Here is a 20,966-nt window from a genome sequence, read left to right on the forward strand (position 1 = left end):
TCCAGTTTTGCCAGCACAATTTGTTGAAGATGCTTTCTTTTTTCCATTGTATACTTTTAGCTCCTTTATCAAAAATCAGGTGTTCATAGGTTTGTGGGTTAAAGTCAGGGTCTTCTATTTGATTCCATTGGTCGACTTCTCTGTTTTTATGCCAATACCAATCTGTTTTCAATACTGAAGCTCTGTAATAGAGTTTGAAGTCAGGGATGGTAATGCCTCCAGAAGATCCTTAATTGTATAAGATTGTTTTGGCTATCCTGGGTTTTTTGTTTTTCCATATAAAGTTAAATATAGTCATATCCAGAACTGTGAAGAATTTTGATGGGATTTTGATGGGGATTGCATTGAATCTATAGATTGCTTTTGGTAGAATTGCCATTTTTACTAAGTTGATCCTCCCAATCCAAGAGCAAGGAATATCCTTCCATTTTCTGGTATCCTCTTCAATTTCTTTCTTCAAAGACTTAAAGTTCTTGTCAAATAGATCTTTCACTTCCTTGGTCAGAGTTACCCCAAGATATTTTATGCTATGTGTGGCTATCGTGAAAGGTGAAGCTTCTCTGATTTCCCTCTCTGCTTCCTTATCCTTAGTGTATAGGAAGGCAACTGATTTTTTGGAGTTGAATTCCCACAAGCAACGATAAGCAAACATTTATCCATGAAAAGAAAGGACCTTGGGAGAGTGATAAGAAACATCCAGGGATTCTTTTCTACTGGTTAATAATGGGCAAGGGCCATGTAGATAATCAGTGGGAAGTGATGGAGCAAAGGTGGATGCTTGCCTATTCTGAGGGTTTCTGCCATAGACCTTTCTAAGTGAACAACAGCTTTACTCAAAGCCTTAGTATATTGTTCACAATGAAGAAAGACATGGAAGAAAAATGGCCCTCTTGGAGGATTAATATAGAAAAATAAGGGAGGAAGAGTGAAAGAGAGTGGAGGGAAGAATGAAGGAAGGGAGGGAGGGAGGGAAGGAGGGAGGGGGGAGTAGCACGCACAAGGTTCAAGTGCATACTCTAAGTCATAGCAGGTACAGAAGAGTGAAAATGCAAATGGTCTGTTGATGAAAATCAGAAAAGCTTGGTCACAAATCTGACTTAATCAGAAAATATTTTTTTCTTTTTGTTAAACTTAAGAAAAGGTGCATAGAAAACTGAAGCACTAATTGAAAAAAGTAAGACAAACACAATTAGATGAAACATCACAATAGACACGACTCAGGGTGAAAGGTACGTTGCAATAATGTTGAACAATATTCTACCCTGAGCAATGATGGGGCAGCATCTCTGAAGTGCAGCACTAATAAATATTTAACTGTGAAGGAGGAGATGTTAAATAGTCCCTAGAGCTTGTGAAACCACACCTTGAACAGGCAATAAATTAAGTGCTCTTGGCTCAAGGACTAAGAGTGTTAATAAAATACAGGCCACGAGAATAGCAATTCTCACGTAGAACACACGTGCAGTAACCACACCAGGAATACAATGATTTCCAGGAATAGGGATGATTTTTCTCTCCATTATGATCTACATAACATTAGTGTTGACTACAAATATGAATTATATATAAAATAGGCAATGAATAAAATATTTGTGAGAATACGAAAGAAGCAATAGAATATGATCCAGCCATAGCAAAAGGTACAGGATGATCAAAAATATATAAGGTAACTATTTTCAGTATGTAAAACCTGGTTGAAAAAGTTAAACATCATGAGGAGTGAAACGGATACCTTCATTAGGGTGAAGCAAATTACTGGAATGTAGGGATGCAAGAATAAAACATGAGGGCAGCAATGTAAAGTACTAGAAGAGGTTCATGGATATGATTTAAATTGGCTTGAAGAATAAGAATTAGCTTGTAGAAAGGACAATCTAAATTGTGCTATTTAGAAGCACACAGAGGAGAGAGACAGAGACAGAAAGTACTGGGAACATCATCCTAAGTAATTTACATGTATATGAAAGACTAGAATTTCAGGGTGAAAAATTGGGAATTAACATATGAGAAGAAATAAGAGGCAAGAAAATAAGCTTGCTGTACAAACCACATACCACACATAGAAACTCTGAAAATTGCTTGTGAAATAAAAGACATGGAGACTCATCAAAGGATTCAAGGACAAAAAGAAGTGTATACAGAAAAAACAAATATGGAATAGGTCAAACGTCATTAGATATCAGTCTTTATAAGAACCCATGTAGTCAGGCATTGTGGTGCATGTTTTTAATCCCAGCACAGGGATAGCAGAGTCAGGTAGATATTTCTGATTTCAAAGCATGTCTGATCTGCATAGTAAGTTGCAGGGCTTTACAGTGAAACCAAGTTTTTAAATATAGGCATCAATTTTAATATAACAAATAATTTATAATGTTATTCAAGTTTGAAATAAATCTAGGATTTCCACCTTGATTTTGGAAATTAAATTATTTTGAGTTAAGGTTGTAAACTGATACTGTTTGTTTCTTTCTAGCTTCCCAGACCTGTATAATCACCAAGAAACTATATTTGTTACCATATTGCCTGGCCTATTAGCTCAGGCTTCTTAGGAACTAACTCTTTACATCTTAAATTAGCTTATTTCTATTAATCAATATATCACCAAGAGGCTGTGGCTTACCAGTAAGCATCTGTCTCCTTCAGAAGCTATCTTTTTCTTTTAATTGTAATTTATTTTTTTACAATGTGCATGAATTCATGCCTGTTGCATAGGGGGTCAGAAGACTATGACATTTGCCCTGGAAGGAGTTATGGATGTCTTTGAGCTACCATTGGGAAGAAACATGGGTCCTCTGTAAGAGCAAAAAGTGGTCTTAACTGCTGAGACACCTCTCCAGCCCACGCCACCATCTTTACTTCTCCTCCTTCTCCTTCTCCTTCTCCTTCTCCTTCTCCTTCTCCTTCTCCTTCTCCTTCTCCTTCTCGTCGTCGTCGTCGTCCTCCTCCTCCTCCTCTTCCTCCTCCTCCTCCTCCTCCTCCTCTCTTCCTCCTCCTCCTTCTTGTCCTTCCTTAAACTTGCTTTAACCTAGGCATTTGTATTCTAGCTTATCTTCATACTTATAGACAAAAAATGCATTCTTCTCTACTTTTTACATTAATGACAGACTGTTACTCCGGGATATTAACTTTGATCACTTCTTGTCTTTATTTTTCAATGCTTCACTCCACGATAATGATTATTACAATGATGTCATAACTACTAATGAGGAAAGATTTTACACAGATTTATAATTATGTTGAGAGATCACGAGTTACAAAATTTGTAAAAGTAGCCTCAATTCATAGTCATAAGAAAATTAACTGTGCTTCTGATAATACTAAATATACCAGTCAAGCTCCTGAGAAATTTCTTCCACATACATAAAATCCTGGTAATAGACTGTCAATTTCATTTTGAATTGGGTAATGCCCATCTCTCCCCTCCTTTGATACAGTTACTCTTGTTCTGTTTAGTGTGAGTTTTCCCCTTTCCTTTTCTTATAAAAATCTCTTTTGATGAGCTTTTTCCTAATATTGGACATTGAAATCAGTAGTGGTTCGATTGGTTCAAACCATGTATTTTAATATTTCAAGTTCTTGTAAAAAATAAGAATAACAACTTTCAAATATAAGTGAAAAGACCATAAATACATGGTTGAGGAGATATAAATTAATGTTTGCCCACACAAGACAAAACCCTGAGAAGAGGACAAAGAAATGGCTTCACAAAAATAATGAGTTTACTGGGGCTGCTTACAGGAGCATGGACAACTAAGTATCAATACATCACCAAAAAGCCCACCATAATCTGAGTGCTCATACAGAAAAGCAGCAATCCTAGACATTGGCTCCTGAGACAGTCTCTCATATTCAGCAGCCCTTATTTCCTATATAAGTGCAAGTGTTTGTTGGGTGGTTGAGAGATTTGTGAGTCTGGAAACGTTCAGAGACTTGCCAATACTTGTGATTTGCGCATTTCTGTCATCTTTTGGATCCCTTTTCCATCTTACCGAGTATTAAGTAAAGAGCCTGACTTTCTCTAGGATGGGATAAACTAACTTAGGGAAAATTGCTAGACAGTTTATATTTTGCAGTACATGTATAATATTTGTTTCTCTAAGAATACGATAATAAGTATTTCTTTTCGATATGTCATTGTAAAGTAAAATGCATGAATGCTAAATATGTAGACAGTCAATTTTCTACACACTAATTGCTGAAAATTAATTGTACACATAAATACCCTTACTACCTTAAAATACGCTGTCAGTCAACAGCAGTAGGAAGGGTTTCCTAGGAATAGATATTTTTTCATAAAAAGATTCTGAATTCCTTTTAAGCTACATTTCTTTAAGATGTGAAAGGAAGTCAATCTTTCCTTGTCACAACTAAGCCAATTAATGGTAAAGTGGGACAACAGAGTGAACAGTTCTAGTATTGTTCAGAATATCGTTAACTCATCTTTTAGTTCTTATGAATAGAAACAATACATATATAACTGAGTACCTTGAGTTTAAAAGCATATAAAAGAAAATTACAGTGGCTGAAAAATAGATGATAGATATTGTATTATGTCCATTATCACTGTTGCAGTGGACTAGTTGCTGGCACTATTTCACACAACACACTAGTCTTGCCTTCTGGTATTCTTATCTATCTGCCACTATCTCCTTTGTGATTGGATTTCTGACCCCACCGTCTTCTTTCCACATATATATCAGAATTCATCCTTAAAAATTTGTGCAATCAACTGAATATGGATTTCTTTATGTACCTACTTGAAGCTCATATATCAGACCTGCCCATGTCCTTGTGAGCAAGTCTAGGGAATGCAGCTACATTCTTCAGTCACATTGAAAATGATTGCCATAAACAAGATCATTCTGTTTTTTCTTAATTCACATATCGTATGCATTATTTGGAAGCAACAAGTTGAATGTCCTGCCCCAGAGAAAACATTTTAGTGCTTTTTTATCAATATATGGGGAGAATATTACCATGCTGTGCACTTTTGTTTTATGTATCCCTCAGCACAAAGGAAACTTTTATGATGTTTTGCCATTAATGTGTTTGTTTTCAGAGTGCTTTAGTTCAACAACCATTTTTCTTTCTCCTTTGATTCATAGATTCTCTAAGGCCCTTGCTTCTTAATGCAAGGTGTATTGATATACTGATTTAATATAGTAACAGTCTTCATTGAGATATAGCTCTGTAATGCCACTGGGAGCAGTGAACCAGCTAAGATGCTTGCAATAGTAAAATCAATTAAAATCCAAAAAAAAATGTTAAATTGCCTTATATGATGGAATCAATTTGTTGAGTTGGCCTTGGAGCAATTAAGGGAGAAAAAAATGGACTGGGATTGCATGTTTCTCTGGCCCTTTTATCTGAGAATACAGCTCTGATAAATAAACTATTATGTGTCTCCTACTGATGACCTAGCCATTTGCCTCAAAAGTGATTACTTTGTCCTATATATTGCTACGTGGATACACTTTTTAAGATTCATAATTATAGTTGTCTAAAAGCGGCACTGTTACTAACTTGTAATAGTGAAATGACAGAATGACAACTAAAAGCACCGGAGTACAGATGAATGCAGTGACGGCGGGGAGGGGGCATTTCCTCCATTTCATTATCAATAAATTACATTAAGCCTGCAAGAGCTGGATTGGTTGGAAAACATTTCAAAATGCTTCCATATTCATTTAACAATTGAAAATATTTTAAACTGCCAGCATTTTGTTCATTTAAAAATCTAAAAATAATTACTTATTAGTGTAAGAATTAGCAATTGGGGAGACACATGATAGAAGATTAAATAACAATGTTGCGTTCTTTGAGTTACATGGTGTGGAGGTCAACCAGGCTGGTCTCGAACTCACAGAGATCCGCCTGCCTCTGCCTCCTGAGTGCTGGGATTAAAGGCGTGCGCCACCATCGCCTGGCTCAAACTATATCTTATGTAAGAACAAGTGTTACAAAGCCTGAGCCCCTGAGCAAATCGTTAGTATAAAGAGTAATGATGTAGATGCCTAAAAAGTAACATGATATTCCCCAAATGTTGGTTCTAGCCTGAAATATATTATTTCATAATATACATAAAATATATGTAATATATATATTCTAGACTAATATATATGCATATATATTTTATATAAGAATGCATATGGGTATAATACAATATTTAGGAAGCATACTAAGAAGAGGTAAATACTAAATGAGGAAGATTGGAATGCAGGTAGTAGACTTGAGTATTGAGAGAGAACAGAGTTACATTTTTTGTATTCTTTACTCTGACAAGGACTTTTTTCTTTTTGGTGGTACATAAGTCATAAAAATATATTTGATGGTGAATGTATGAAGTCAGAGATGAAGTTCTGAGTTTCACGATGGATATTCCAAGTGTACAGCAATCCACTGATGTGTATAAAGAATGGGTTTATTTGGACTACTGAGACATCAAGAACAATGGCAATGGGTCTTTGATCCTACTGCGTGTAGTGGCTTTGTGGGAGCCTAGGCAGTTTGGATGCTCACCTTACGAGACCTGGACGGAGGAGGGTTTTCCTCGGACTTCCCACGGGACGGAGAGCCCTGATTGCTCTTTGGGCTGACGAGGGAGGGGGAATGGATTGGGGGAGGGGGAGGGAAAGGGGAGGCGGAGGTGGGGAAGAGACTGAAATATTTAATAAATAAAGAAAGAAAGAAAAAAAAAGAATGGGTTTATTTAAATCAATGTGTGGTCTTGCTATTTGCAAACTCTTTAGAATAGAGCATTAATAAATTAAAGAATGAAAAAATAAATCAAACAGGTCATTGTTTCAAAATGAATATAATTGAGAGTATTATCAGCTACTTGAATGAACTGTAAAACCCTATACTTCCAAGGCCATCCTTCATCTCATAACATGAAGAGGAGCCTATTTTTGTACCACCTATTTGACATTAAACTCAATCTTAAAATTTTTGTGAAAGACTATGTTTTTCAAATAACTAAGATCTATATATTCAGATATATAGTTTCTATTTGAATGTGTAAGGAAACAAAAATACACAAACACGAGAGAATCATCAGATTATCTATAACACATGAAAACTTGCCATGGTGGTTGTCATGCTTTTTTATATTTATTACCTATTATTACTACATCACATATATTCTAAAAAACCTTTTGATCATATAATTTCATATCTGGCATAGTATTGTATAGTACTAAATTCTCACATTTAAAAGAGTGTGTAGTTAATTTCATTGATCACCAGTAGGGTGATCCGAGGATGAAGTGGAAACAAGAACTGAGTACCCTCTTACCAAGTGTTTCAGCATTCAGTTCAATATACAGCTGCAACTACAATTGGAAAAGAAGAAGAAAGAAATGACGGCAGACAATTTGCTGCTAGGATACCCAGACGGCAGAATGAAGAGAAAGAAGAAAGTGACCTGCAGACGTTTCTGTCCGCAGCTGCTGGAAAGACAGCATCTGCTTCTGACACTTGCTCATCACTTACAGACATACAAGACAAAATTGGAAACACAATTGATATTGATAGTGGCTGACTGGAGAAGGGGAATTGTGCTACTTGCAACAAATGATGAAGAAATTAAGGGCATTGCCCTGAAAGCATTACCTCATCACCCTCTGCTGGGATGCACAGTGTCTTCACAGAAGAGTGGCCCTTTGGCGTCCAGCATTCAGAGGGTTGCACAAAAGACTGAATGAAAATCATAAGTATGCTATTTTCAACTTACAAGCATAATGATCTACATTGAACTCAAAGGAAAAAATCAGAAATACCACACAAATTGACAGACTGCTTAAAAACTAAAATAAACTGTAACTATAAAAATGATAGCATTGTTCCCATGTTGGATGATGTGGTTTAAAGGTGAACACTCTTGAAGCAAATAATAGCCAAGAAAATCACTTGGCCTTATGGCTGAGTCAATTGGTATGGGTCAAGGGCCAGATGCAGTTTGAACAGTGAGAAGAAATGTCATGTTTGCTGCACAGAAGTAATAAACAATATATAACTATATGATATGTTTAAAGGAGAAACCGAAGGATGAGATGGAATATTCTCTAAGGAGAAGTCTGGAAAAAAACCTTTATCAAAAAATAAACTTATCGACTACACTAATTTAGTCATTACTCATTATGCACATGTATGGAATTATCAAATTTTACTGTCTTGATCAATTTAAATAATAGTAGAAAGCTAAAACAGGTGAAAATTTATAGTAGAGTTTTGAAGTCAAAGAGAAATAGATTATAAAAGAAATCTCATCAGAGGCAAAGGAGAGCCTGAGAGCAAGGAGAGTGGACAGTTGGTTCCTAGTTAGAGTTCAAAGGAGAACTGGGCTGGTTACATAGTTTGGAGTGTGAAGACAGTTACTATTAAGTGTGAATACATGAGACACATAATGGATGAAGAAAATCAACTTCCACAATCTGCCCTCTCCTACTATTTCTTCATGTAGGCCAGTTTTCACAAGTGCCGATAGAAACACAATAAATCAATACACAAACAAACAAGCAAACATTAAGTAAATATTGTAAAGTGGGGAAGCATGTTATTGCACAGTGGATGACTGTAGATGATTACATAATTATATAGTGACTCAAGAAACTACAAGAAAACATTTTGTATCTTTTCACTGTTTTAAGGATATATATGTATATTTCTACATATATGTGCATATATATGTATATATACACAATGCATATACATACATGCACACACACCACGTATATATTTGGTGTTTTGAGACCAGGGTTTCTCCATAGCTTTGGAACCTGTCCTGGAACTTCCTCTCTAGATCAGACTGGACTTGAACTCATAGAGTGCTGAGATTAAAGGTATATGCACCACCACTGCCCGGCAGTGATAAATATATTTACCATGAATATAAAATGCATACATGTATTGAAATATCATATGCTATTAATTTTACTAATAAAATAATTATGTTGTTTGAGCTATTGTTAGTTTTATTTATTGTAGCAATAGTAATGATATGATTATGTATAAAATAGATTAATAGCTAATAGTTTTATTGATCCACATACATATTTTTAAATATTTTAACAGTTTAGTTACATGTATATGTGTGTGCACATGTATGAGAATACCTGCAAAGACCTGAAGAAGGTGGCAGATTTCATGAGGCTGGAACTACAAACAGGTGTGTGGGTGTTGGGAACAAAATTTAGGTCCTCTGGAAAAGCAGTGAGAGCTTTTAAGCACTGATTGCCACACTCCCAAGATGCACACATTTCTTGATTTTTATCCCTTGTTTATTGTTTTCCACTAGGAAGATGTGGAATAGAATTATGGCTGTCGATATTCACAACTTCTTCCTGATTTTATGTGAACGACATTTAATGCTTCTCAGTAAGGTACATTTTTCTTTGTGTTTTCATAACAGTTCAAGGATAATTCATTTGATTCTTTGTATGCTGGGAACGTTTATAAAGAACTTACATTAATTAACACAGTTACATGTGTGAATATTGACATTAATTAGTACACTTACTTATTACATCATTGATGTTTTTGAGGTAAGTGTTACAACAGAATTATCTGAATTATTTTGGTTGAAATACCAGGTATTTTTTTCTTTCTTTTTTTTCCAAGAATAGTTCCCATTTGGCTCTTGAGAGGCTCAACAGGTACAATATTTACCACACAGTCATGAGGACCTAAGTCCAGGTGTTCAGATACTACATAAAATGTCAAAGGTGTAAGCCTGTGATCCCAGCACTATAATGGCAAACAGGCATCTCCCTGGAGCTCACTGGCCATTCACTGCCTGCAGTGAGCTCTGGGTAGAGACCCTGTCTCAGAAACTAAGCTTGGGGGGTGACTTACTGAGGAAGCATCTGATGCTCTGGTCTCCACATGTACTGGGCACACATAGACTCATCCACCACAAGAGGATTTTCTATTAGGAAGACAGTGGTGTAAAATGTGGGATATATGTATGTCTCCTTTTTGATGACATGAATAAAATTTTTTTGTTTGTTACAAACTTTGTATGATTCTCATTTAGACGAAATTTTACAATATCCATAAGATTTTCAGGGTATGATTTCAAACTGTGTCAGGAGCCCTGTTTTGGAGTGACTTCTCCCCTAGCTGCGGAGGACACTTACGTTCCAGGTTAGGGGTGTTAAAATTAAAAATAATAAGTAGGAGGAACAGAGATAAGAAAGAAACACAGAGACATAGGATAGTATCAGAAAGGCAACTCAGTGCCTCCTGCATACAAAATTCTTCTGTGTTTATTTTTGCATACACTTTTATATTCCAATGCAATGGGTTGGGAAGAGGGCAGAAGACTGATTTAAAATATACAAAGGACAACTAGAACAGTGACTTGCTCCAGTACTTGAAGCATCAAGCAACTATCTCCTGAGTTACGTATTCTTTGTTTTGTTTTTTGAGACAGTTTCTCTATAGCTTTGGAGCCTGTCCTGAAACTAACTCTTGTAGACCAGACTGGCCTCAAACTCACAGAGATGCCCCTGCCTCCTGAGTGCTGGGATTAAAGGCGTGTACCACCACTGCCCAGATCTGTTAAGCATTCTGTTGTTTAGGCAGTGAACACACACTAGACCAACTATACTGAAGACTTCCCTCCCTAGGCCAAACCTCCCAATTCAAAAGAAAGAGCAGAAGCACGCTTGAATTCTCTGACCATTGGTCAAGGTGGAACAGATCTACCTGTATGGGCCATCTTAATCTCCAAAACACCAACTAACCACACCCTAGGTCAGGGTGTTTAGCCTTACTTATTGCCAACAACATTTAGAGAGCAAAATAAACTCAAACTCTGACATTCAGACAAGGTGGGAATAGACTCCCATTGTTGGGTCTCCACATAACTATATCTTCCTGTCCTCCGTTAAAATGAATCTACGCTAAAATGAAATATTTATTCCCATTGTGTTTAACAACAGTTAGTACTAAGTTTTGAAAGAGTTGAGTAAAATACCAAAAATTAGCAGTAAAATAAGTAGTAACAGTAGCAGTTTAAGCTATGACCATTTTAATATACAGCTGAAAACACAAATCCTCTCCACTTGAGCAAAACTTCCTAATGCAGATTTTTTCATGATCATCCTGAATGTGCCGTTTCAGCCTTGCTACATAAGGAAGAAGCTTTTGTATCTTTATTATCCTGTCTCCATTAGAGAAAACTCTGAAAATTGATTTTTCTCATTTTTGTTGATTTTTATTGAGCTCTACATTTTTTCTCTGCTCCCTTCCCTGCCTCTCCCCTCCCCTTCCACCCTCTCCCAAGGTCCCCATTCTCCCAATTTACTCAGGAGATCTTGTCTTTTCTACTTCCCATGTAGATTAGATCTATGTAAGTCTTTCTTAGTGTCCTCATTGTTATCTAGGTTCTCTGGGATTGTGATTTGTGGGCTGTTTTTTTTTTTTTTAATTGATTTTAAAAGTTCAAAAACAACCAGGTATATTCTTGATTGAAGATAGTAAAAATTATTAGCATAAATCCCATATGTGTGCAGTACTATATTTGATGCATTCTCGGGAACAAATGCTGACATTTATTCCTTCCTTCCTTCCTTCCTTCCTTCCTTCCTTCCTTCCTTCCTCCCTCCCTCCCTCCTTTCCCTCTTTCCTTCTTTCCTTCCATTCTTTTCTTCTTTCTTTCCTTTATTTTTATTTTTTATTTGGTTTTTTGAGACAGGGTTTCTTTGTGTAGCCTTGGCTGTACTGGAAAGAGCTTGTAGACCAGGCTGACAAATGCTGACTTCTTAAAATATTTGTTTCCATTAACTAAGAAATGGTAACTGTATTCAGTGGATGATCAAAGAGAAAAAAGGGACATGACATTAGGAGAAGTGTTGGAATCTGGGAAGTGTTGAATAAAGTATATGTTATGAATATATAAAATTTTCAAAGAACAAATAAAACTATAACATTAATGATATTATTGTAAATAATATTTATTTTTATCATTATTATAATACAAAACAGATAATACAATAAATATACAGCTATCTTTTTTTAATGTTTCACTGTTAAACTTCTTATTTATGTAGCTTCTGGTTTTCTGAATGAACAATGATATGAAAATATCGCTATAATACCTACTGGAAGTTAGAGATAACAGTCACTATATTCATTGCTTCATTAAGTAAAGTCCATCTTTTCTACACAGAGGATATGGGATAACACCACATATGTTACATTCCTCTGTATTTCTCCCATAGTTTCATGTTTATCACAAGCAAATGTATCAGAAGCCAACAGCCAACCATTTACTAGATGGCTATAAGCCATCAATCACATCTTGTTAGCATAATATAAAATATTTTGTAATTTAGTCAGAAGTGCCACAACTTTAATAGTACCACAGTTTACTCCTGACACCTCCAGCTGTATGTAATATGGCACTGGAAAAAATGCTAGTGAGTTACCTCTCTGTCTAAGGCCAATTGCCTGAAAAGCGGTTCTCACCTGTACTTCTCTACACAAAGTCACCAAGAAAGCACAGGAGTTCAAATACAACCTCATTAAGTAAGACAGCGAGTCTGAGTGGCATACAAAGCTATTAAACAAACCAGATTGGTTCATAATAATAGGAAACATATTTCACATCTGTTGCACAGTGCAGAGCTTTTAACAAGAAATAGGCACACTGCGCTGGCGGGGAGTCGCGGTTCCCCCTCGGTAGATCACTGTCAATGGCACTGCTGTCTCAAAAGAAGCACTTATCTCATACACTTTATTGCTTGATAGCTTGCTGATTGCTTTTACAAAGCAATAAATTGATGGCCTGATTCAGCAATGACATTAGGTTATGTTCATTTTCAGTGATTGATGCTTTGAATTAGAACTCCTGTATTCTTTTCTGCTCTGGAATATGAAACTCTAAGCAGCTTGTCGATGGCACAAACGAAGCCACATAGCCAATGCCAAATAAGCTATATTTATTCACTTAAATTACCAACAGGTCTTTTTCTCTAATAAAATGTTCATAATTTATGTTTTAATATCTCCATTTCCAATTAAGTTGGCCAATTTTTAAACTTGAAAAAAAATAATGTGGTAATATCATTAAATTTACATTTTTTCAAAGCAGATGAAGGCAAGTGTACAAAATCACACATATAATTCATTAACAAATTACTTAGCTAATATGAATAATTTAATACTTTCAAGTTCAATAGACAAATGCTATCATTTTTGATTAACTAGAATAATTATTTAATTTTATAATTTTAAAATAGAAACAAAACTTTGACAATAAAAATCAAATGATGCAAAAGAAATATATTGCTTCTCTAGTTTATACTTTTACCCTTTATCAGAAAATTCAACATGGAACATTAATATTAACCAAAATTCTATCAAAGAAAAAAATAAGTTCTAAGATTCCAAAAGTATAAGAAAATGATGCAGCAGAAACACTTTTTGTTTTTTTGTTTTATATATATTCAAAAATTTCCACTTCCTCCCCTCCTCCCATTCCCCTCCTCTCTCCCCCTCCAGTCTTAAGAAATGGCAGAGTACCCTGCCCTGTGGGAAGTTCAAGGCCCTCCTCCCTGCATCTAGGCCTAGGGAAGTATGCATACAAATAGACTAGGGTTAGTACATGCAGTAGAAACAAGTCCCAGTGCCTTTATCGATGGCTTCTTAGTCCGCTCTCATTGGCAGCCACATTCAGAGAATCCGGTTTGATCACATGCCCGTTCATTCTGAGCCCAGCTGGATTTGGTGAGCTCCCATTAGATCAGGCACTGCCTCAGTGGGTGGACCAACCCTTCGTGGTCCTGACTTCCTTGTTCATCTTCTCCTTCCTTCTGCTCTTCAACTGGACCTTGAGTGCTCAGTCCGTTGCTCTGATGAAGGTCTCTGTCTCTATCTCCATCCATCCCCCAACGGCCGTTCTATGGTGATATGCAAGATATTCATCAGTGTGACTATGGGACAAGGCCAGTCCAGGTACCCTCTCCTCTGCTGTCCAGGGACCTAGCAGGGGACATCCCTGTGGACACCTGGGATCCCCTCTAGAGCCAATTCTCTTGCCAACCCTAAAATGGTTCCCTTTATGTAGATATCGTCTTCCCTGCTTCTATATAGGCCCTTCCTCCATCTCAACCCTCCCACTCCCCCAAGCTCTTCCCAGTCCTTCCCTTCTCCCTTCTCTCTCCCCTGAGCCTTCCTCCCACCCCATCCCCACCCCCACCCCCATGCTCCCAACTTTTGCCTGGCGATCTTGTCTGCTTCTAATTTCCAGGAGGATCTATATAAGTTTTTCTTTGGGTTCACCTTATTATTTGGTTTCTCCTGTGGGTCAAACAGGATGCAGTTTGGTACACAATTACTCGGTTTCTGAAGACCAGTAGTTTTAATCTGAAAGTGCCTTCACCCACAGAGAACACAAAGAAACATGAGCAGGTATCTTGGTCATCATGTCTGGTGGGATATATCTTGTGACTGGAAGCTGCAGACAAAACTTCACAGTAGGTAATCAAGCTCAAGAGCCACCATTGCTGAGGTTTGGAAACCCTGAAATCCTGGTTTAAGGCATTTATACTGGGGTTCCCTGCCTGTGAGTCCCAACATCATGTAAAAATGGACCATTTTCACCACATACGTGTGTAGTTCAGTTAATTTAATTCTTTTACCTCCTCCCACTTCCCTCATGCATAAATTAAAATCTTATACTCTGATTATTGTCATGAAACAGATAGGTATAATAGTGGATGGATTAAAATATTTTATCTCAGAAAAGATAAGTCTAGCAAACTGTTTGTTTTATTGGGCAGCTAAATATAATTAAAGTAGTAAAAGGCCTATGAGTTGCAAGAGAAGCTTTGTTTATAATGTGGTTAGTCTGATGGTTAGAGTTGGGCTGTACGGACATGAGCTTTTCAGCAAGAGTTACGGAAATTACAGAAGAAGAAGCTATAGTAAAGCAAAAGCATGGAGAAAGATGGCCAGAATGATAAACTGGAAAATTAAATTCTCAGCCACATGCATAAAGCAGCAAAACTGAGCTGGAAGGTACAGTGAGTCAACAAACCTTCAAACCCGCTCCACCTCTCCAAAGAGTGGCCCTGACTGGGTCACAAGTATTCAAATGCGAGAGTCAATGGCAGTCATTTCTCATTCCACCCATGACAGAAAAAAAAGTATTCTCTGCTCCAGCTCTCCCCTCTGTGTCTTTGTGTTGTGTATGCAACTGTGTGCATGCATAGTGTGCAGAATCCAAAAGAGGATGTTGGATGTCCTGTTCGATCCCTCTCTGGATTGCTTCCTTGAGAAAAGCTTTTTCATTGAACCTGGAGCTAGGCTAGTAAATAGAAAGGTTCACCCATGCTCTTGTCTCTGGCCTCTTCAGCACAGGGTTACAGGAGTTCATGACCATACCCAGCTTTTGCAATGGGTTCTGAGGAAGTGAACTCCAGTCTTCATTAGTATGCAATGATCACTCTTACCTGGCTACATATTACCTTAACCCAAGAATATTTCTCATATAGCAGAATCAAATAACATTTTATTTAAAATGAAAACAAAAATAAACAATGTAGCTCACAGACAATTGAGATGAGCTTTTTACTACGCAGATATTGTTCAGTGTTGATTACCTGATAAACACTTTTACAAGGCTCGAAATTAATGTTCCAAAAAGATGATTTGGCAGAGGTAAAACAAATGTTCAAACAGCTCATATCTTTTGTTTTACATGGTTTCTAATGTCCAATTATGTTTTTTTAAATGTGTCAACATTTTTAAGGACAGATTCTGAGGAATAGAATTTCTGAGAAAAAATATAGTATATTTATATTTAAATTATATGAAATTATTGCTTTCTCTTTATATAATCCACAGAAATTTTTATTTTCATGAATGAAGTTGTGGTTTTACCTATAATTGTAAAATTTCAGATCTTCCTGTGTTTGCCTTATTGTAGTAGGAAGTATATACCTAAACACAAATTTTCAGAGGGGAAACAAAAGAAAAAAGAAATTAGAAACAGTTTAACTGTTTTATTCTTTAACAGAATTGTTTTCCACATTCTAGAGCTCATAAGTATCACTAAGATCTGAAACATTGAAGCATGGAATTTTAAAATTCATATTTTGAGTTCAGGTGTAATAAAATATAGTTTTGTGATTAGATATCATTTCCACAGATCAGCTTAGTTTGATAATAAACATCAAGCCTAGATACTTGAAAGAAACTTTTTTATTATTTATTTTATTTTTTGAGATAATATATTGTATCATTTCCCCCTTTCCTTTTTGTCCTTCCCTAGCCTATACTGCTCCTTGCTGCCTTTCAAACCTGTGTGCTTTTTGTCATTAATTATAAATTGTTATGCATAATAACATTATCTTAGGTACAACAAAATGAATTAATATCAGTAATGGTATGCAAATAGATAGGAAAGATTACACCATATAGATTTAGAAAATGAATGAGCTTTTTGATATTTGTTAAAAAAAAAAAAAAAGGATGAAGCTGAGGTGCAGCTGCTGCCTGCATTCAGACTGCCTCGGTCTGAGACTACGTGCCTTCCTGGCACAGCTGATCAATACTCCACAAAATGAAGCCTGGTCTGAGAGCAGCTCCCAACACGAATGTGCAAGTTAGGGATAGCCGTTCATGTTTCTGAATTCTCTTATCACTTTGGCTTCCCTGTGTCATACATCACAATCAATCTTACAGTTACTCTTGTACATTTTTCTATCATCTCACCTAGATTGCTGTCTGTAGGTGGGCGTCCTTTGAATTTTTCATCATTTTCTCCACTTGGTCCTTAGGCAGAGCACTTTGACCAGTGGGTTCTTAAACAGCACAGGTTGAATAAATGCATGATAAGGAAGAATTGAATAGATGAGAGGATTTACTCTTGAAACAGTTTGAGTGTTTGAAGAATCTAGGAAGCTTGCTTCAAAGTCTTTAAAGTTGCATGCGATTTGATACGCCTCACCCATGATTCTACCCTGACAGAGATCAAACACTTAATTCCATAAGTCAAGGAAACTATGAAATAGACTGTTTCGGAACGCATTTTAAAACATTGCAGCAACATATCTTAACTAGTGTGAAGACTGTATGTTTAAATCCATTATTTTCCAAAAGAAAAATATAGTACATTGCAAGGCAGAATCAGCTTCGTGGTAGACTCACATCCTTTACGTCTATCCTAGTGAGTTTCACGAAACTATAAATATGTGACACAATTTGAATGAGTTTGATTTTTGATGCGTTTCTGTAAATAAACACATTTAATTAATGAAGTACAAATAATGGTTTGGCTTTTAACAAGGACTACATAATAATTAAAAATATAAAATAAAGTAATTCGTTATACTATTAAATATATATAATAAATATATATAATAAAAATATATAAAATAAATATAAACATAAACATATATAATGAAAAATATAATAAATATATATTAAATATATAGCAACACAAAGTATGGAAATTCAATGAATGAGCTATAAATTTATCAGAATTGGTAAAAGTAGTGTGTGTGTATTTGTGTATGAGAACATGTACTAGAAAATGTGCTTCATGAGAGGTTGGCAGTGGATAAGGAATCGGGCTGTTTATTCAATTGCTTCTTTACCTTATATCTTGAGACAGCTCATCAATGACCTTGGAGCTGACCTTCTGACTTGGCTAAATGGTGAATCCCAGGGTCTTTTTCCAATTTCATTGGAGTAATATGGGCTGAACAAAACCACATTTTTAATAATTTTCTATGTTCTCATGAAAGTTTAGGTTCACTATAATTATGTTCAGGAGATGAAAATAGGATAGTGTAGAAGAAAATTGACCTCACGCTACTACACATTTGTAAAACTCTGACTATTCTTTCTTTCTTTTCACTTTTGGGTGTCTTGAAAACTACATCAACATAAATGAAAATAAGTAAAATAAAAGCCTTAGTAATCTATACAATGCAATTAGAATATATATTATTATATTATATATTATATTAGAATATATATATATTTCATTCTACTTTTTGTTTTTCTTTTTCTACAGAGAGAAGAAGAAAGGTAGTCCCTGTTAGTCAGTGGTTGTGTTGTTTGGGAGCATCTGAGAGGAGTGGGGTGATAGTAAACCCTAGTCAGAATATATTTTATGAAAAATTTTTAGTTAAAAAGAAAAAAAGTAGAAAAATGATATATTTTTTTATTTCTTTAAACATAAGAAATGATTTCAACAAATTTTCTAAGAACTGAAAATGTCTCTGATGCACATAACATATTCATGTCTCCCAAACCAATCTTTCACCACTAACAAGCATGTAAAAGTTACCCATTTCTTATCTAACCCAAATGCCTACTCTCTGTTTGACCAGAGTACATTACAAAATAAAATGAGATTTAAAAGGAAACACATGAACACAGAAGTGAATCTTCTCTGTCTCTGCCTTTCATTTTAGAGTGTCACAATCTTAAATAAACAAGGAAAGTACCCTAATGACTTCTCAGGAGAAGTAAGAGTTGCCTGACTGGGAGCGTTCTGAAATCATCCCCACTGCAAAGCTTATTCATCAATCCGTTCTCTGACTCCCTTTGTGAAAAGATATTTTTCATATAACGTTCACATACTTCTTTCTATATATAACACTTAACATTTTGTATCCCTTTACTTCTAGGCATATACACCCACAGACACACTAAGGGGCACCCCCCATAGGCAATGCCACTGACTCACTACTTCCAAACGTCTAACAAGATGTCTTCACGGAAAGTGTAAGTGAGAACTGTTTCCTTCTATTAAGAATGTTTGGAAGCTTCTCAAGAAACTCTTATGAAAATATATGCATTTTAAGACAGCACAACATGCCTGTTAAAAGATGATCTATGATTTTATTTTGTTTTTGCAGTTGTACAGCAAGCATAAAGCATTTCCTTTTATTCAACTAAGACTCATATGGCACTAGGTTTAGACAAGTCAAAAAAAGACAGGAAAAAAAGAAGGAAGAAAGGAAGGAAGGAAGACAAAAGAAAAGAAAAGAAAACAAAAGAAAAGAAAACAAAAGAAAGCATTTTCCTGCTAGTACCAAACGATTGCTCTTAACCCTATGGACATTAGTTCACTGGCTGTAGTAACTGTCATTCACCCATGAATTTGTTTTTCAGGCTAAGCCTCCACATGCTCACCTAACAGCTTATGATGAAAGGATGTACTAAGTAAACCTGAAAATCCCCCTTTAAGCTGGCAAGAAACTCAAAGAAACTGAAAGATGATTCATTGCTCACAACATCATATTTTATTTTCAAGAGAGTGGAGAGCCTATCTTAAAATAATGGCTGCAAAATTGAAGGGAAGAAAAAAAGCTAAAAAAAAAAAAGAACCAAATAATATAAAATAACTTTTCAACCATGATTTTCTCAATGATTTTCTTTGGCTGTTTTTTACTAAAATTTGATTCATTTTCTTATGTTTGGCTGTTGAACTGTTTGAAGCCTCACTGGGCCTCCTCACCACACATGGGGGTTGCATCACTGTAATTTCAGAAAGAAAATCTCAAGTGCTGTCAAAATCTGTAATCTCAGAACAAATTTTCTAGGCTGAAGCATGATGACAGCAAGTTTCACACAAGCTTAAAATAAATAATCATTTACTAGCTCCAAACAAACAAACAAACAAACCTTTGAAATGTTTAAAAAGGGTATTAACTGTAGAGAGACCTTCATACAGTAAATAGCTCTTCTGTCACTAACACATGATCATGATAAAATTCCCAAGCCTGTCTTCCTTCTCTAAGTAGTCATTTTCAGACGATCTAAATGTTTGTACACATCCTTGTCTCTGAGCTCCTTCAGCACTCAGGCCCATTTACCAAACTCTGTATTTTGCCTTAGGGAATGTAGGCTTATGAAGTGTTACAATGTGCTAAGCTTTAATTATTTTTAAATTTTAAGTAAAAATTAATGTTTCTTAGGGGCAAATTGTCTTAAGATCATTCCTGACATAAATTGAGCAAATACTATGCAAATCAGTCTTTTGACACAACAGCCCCCCCACCCCAGTAGAGTATTGTCTATTTAAGAGTAAGAGACTGTCAATGTTTCACTTATCCCAAGACCCAAGTGAGGGCTGAAGGGAATGGAGCATAGCCTGGTTTAGTATCTGGGTGTGAGGCACTGTGCTTATTCCTAATCTGCTCAAGAACAGAACTGACAAGGGTAAACATACTATGAAATTTGTGGAATGAACCTTGATGATTTCAGATTGCTCTGTGTCTACCATATCGGGAAAACACATCAGAGACTTTGAACTGTTTCTCAGTATTCAAATTTCTCTCCAGAAATATAGACATATTGGAGTCTAAAGAAACAGCAACAAAAAGTTTAGAAAAGACTACCTTCTCATATTATGATCCTAAGCATTCCAGAATGTAAATTAAAAATTGGTTGCTTAACAAGACTCGGGGTTTCCAAACATTTTCATGCATATACGTAGCATACACTAAATATATTCCCCCTAAACTCCTATTGTTTTTTTTTTTTTCTGGTTCTTATCATCTCCATTATCCTCTTTAGTTGTCAAAAATGTTCCTTTTTATTTCATGTCATGCACACACACACACACACACACACACACACACATCTGTTTAAATCTTCAAGTGAGACAAACCATAAATTACTTTCTAAAGTTGCCTTCATTCATTTCATGAATGTTTCTAGTTGCATCCTTTCTTCCTACAAACAGCAAAACTTCATCCTTCTTGATTGCTGAAAAAAAATTACATAGTTTATTGGCATCACATTGTCTTTTTTTTCCCTCTGCTTTTGAACATTCACACTAGTTCTATAGTGTAGCTACTCAGAAGAGCGCTCAAGATACGGGCATACACGTGCCTCTGTGGTACGTGGACTGCAGACATGGAGTTCTTCAGGTAGATCACGTGATAGATCTACTTTCAGTTTAGTATCACATTATGAACAACTTCATATCCTTGGTTGAG

Source organism: Alexandromys fortis, unplaced genomic scaffold (assembly GCF_014885135.2).
Source record: "Alexandromys fortis isolate MF-2015 unplaced genomic scaffold, M_Fortis_MF-2015_v1.1 scaffold_179, whole genome shotgun sequence".
Lineage (NCBI taxonomy): Eukaryota > Metazoa > Chordata > Mammalia > Rodentia > Cricetidae > Alexandromys > Alexandromys fortis.